Source organism: Equus caballus, unplaced genomic scaffold (genome assembly GCF_041296265.1).
Source record: "Equus caballus isolate H_3958 breed thoroughbred unplaced genomic scaffold, TB-T2T unassigned-0001384, whole genome shotgun sequence".
Taxonomy (NCBI): domain Eukaryota; kingdom Metazoa; phylum Chordata; class Mammalia; order Perissodactyla; family Equidae; genus Equus; species Equus caballus.
The window spans coordinates 183-2500 of record NW_027222141.1 but is presented as its reverse complement, the minus strand read 5'-3'; the positions used below and the strand labels follow the sequence as shown (position 1 = coordinate 2500).

The 2318-nt window shown below is 67.8% G+C and overlaps 1 long non-coding RNA gene across 1 annotated transcript; it reads left to right on the top strand.

The window, feature by feature from the left end:
• Positions 1-1027: 1027 nt before the first annotated feature.
• Positions 1028-1674, top strand: LOC138922576 (uncharacterized). Its single transcript, XR_011435699.1, has 2 exons — positions 1028-1216; positions 1536-1674. It is a non-coding gene; the product is annotated as an uncharacterized lncRNA (long non-coding RNA).
• The last annotated feature ends 644 nt before the right edge of the window (positions 1675-2318 follow it).

Sequence of the window (2318 nt, the reverse complement as noted above, 5' to 3'; positions counted from 1 at the left end):
GGGACCGCGGGGCGCTCGGGCCTTCTCGGAGGCTCGAGGGCTCCGGCGACCCGGCGGACGAGCAGCGGCGAGGCCGCCGGGGCCGCCGCCCTGCCGGGTCGACCGGCGACCCGGCCCCCGGGTCTGGTGGCACGCGGGTCGACCAGATGTCCGCGCCGAGCGCCGCGGGGTCGCGGGGCCACGGGGCGCTCGGGCTTCTCGGAGCCCCGAGGGCTCCCTGGAGCCTGCGGACGAGCAGCGGCGAGGCCCCCGGGGCCGCCGCCCTGCCGGGTCGACCAGCGGCCCGGCCCGGAATCGGCCCCCGGGTCCCGTGGCGCGCGGGCCGACCAGATGTCCCGCAGCCGAGCGCCGCGTGACTGCGGGGTCGCTCGGGCTTCTCGCAGTCCCGAGGGTTCCGCGGGCACGTAGCTGCGAGACCCGGGCGGCTGCCCTCCGCCCGGCTCACGGGGGCGGTCGTGTCCATCAGCTGGTCGTGCGGAAATCCCGTGGTTGGCCTCCCTCCCTCCCTCCCTCCCTCCCTCCCTCGTCCAGCCGCACGTTTGCGGGGTTCGTGCGACTGGGGATGAAATAGACCTTCCTTCCAAAGGACAATCGGAGATCATCCATCATACCTCTCGAGTCCCCAAAAGCCAAGAAACACGCCAACCAAAACGCTTTTATTATGCCAACGGTTCCCGTTTTCATTCCTATCGTTTAGGGAGGTTTGGTGGCAGCAGCGGCCGAAAGCAAAAGGAAACCCGAGGAAAGCGGCTCCATCCACCAGGGCTGTGTCTCATCCGTGCCGACGCAGGAGGGACGGGCTTCGTTCGTTCGTTCGCTGCGGCCCAAATTCCCGGGCCGCCCGAGGACCGCTCGCACCGGCCCGAGGGAGGGAGCCCCGGCAGGCAGGACGCCTCCGGTGAAATGGCCAAGTCGACCGCGCGACCCACAACCCGCCCGACTGGGGGCGAGAAGGCGCATGGAGGAGGACTCCGTCCCTAGTCGGCAGACGGCCCTGGGACAGGGACGTTCGCCAAAACCTCCCAAGGCCGCTTTCCGTGACCGAGTCGGCCTCCCCGCCTGTACTCGTCCCGGCCCGAGAAACGAGACGCGGGGTGGATCGGGACCAGGCGACGCACCAGGCCGGCCGGCGCTGCATCCTCCCTCCCCCGACCTGACCTGACCTGGACGAACGCCTCCCCATCGCCCGCCCCCGCGAGGCTGATCCGTCCGGCCGGTGAGGAGGCCGCTTGTCGGGCGCCACCGGCTGCCCGGCATCCTCTTATATAGTGTTCGAGGAGGTCGACCAGGTGGCCCGGCCGGGATGGGGGGGGGGGGGGGGCGGGGGGGGGTGGTGTCCCGGGCGGCGGGGGGCGGGGGGGTAGGAGTGGAGAGGGAAAGGTGGGCGGGGGCGAATGCCGGGGGGGGGGGGTGGGGGCGGGGGTCGGCGCGGGGCGGGGCGGGGCGGGAGTTGGGGATGGGGGAGGGGCGGGAGGCCGTCTGGACATGGAGGGTCGGAAGAGCGGTGGTGACAATGATTTTCAATTATCATTTAGAAAGAAGAACGTGGACTTCTTTAGAGGAGTCCTTTGAATAGCTTCTCCATTTAGTTAACATACATCCAAATGGAGGTCGGGAAACTTGGGTCCTGTTAACATATGGATGGAAGTGGAAAGAACTATCGCGATGACCGTCCTTGTGTTTCTTTTATTTTTCTTTCTTTCCTTCTCCCCAAAGCCGCCCCCCCCCCACCCCCGCCCCGCCCCGCCCCGCCCCGTCCCGTCCCGTCCCGTCCATCCATAGTTGTAGGTTCCAGTGGTAGGTCTTTCGGGTTTCTGCTATGTGGGCTTGAAGGGCGATGCTGGGTCTGGGGCTGCGCCCAGGATCCGAACCGGTGAAAACCTGGGCCGTCGAAGCCGGGGGTCGGGGTGGGGGGCGCGTACTTGACCGCTCGTCCACGGGCTCGGCCCCCGGCCCTTGTTTTCTAGGGAGAGAGACAGAGAGACCCGATCCATTTTCTCTTGGCCTCTAAAGCGTGTGTGTGGTCGAAAGGCGACGGAGAGAGGGGTTCTGGTCCAGAAAGCCCCGACCGCGCCGCCGCGGGGATCGGTCGGTTCCCGCCCGAACCGTCCGAGTCGGAAAGGAACGGACAGCTTTCCTCCTTTGGGCCCCTGACTTGGGACCAACAGGGGAAGAGAAACAGGCCTCTCTCCCTCACCACCCTGGCCCCTTCCCCCAGGACGCCCTCCTTCTAGTCAGCCCGCCTCTGGCTTTTCCACACGCCGACGACCGCTTCGTCGGCATGGACCCACCTTCCTTGGGGGACACCACCACACGAC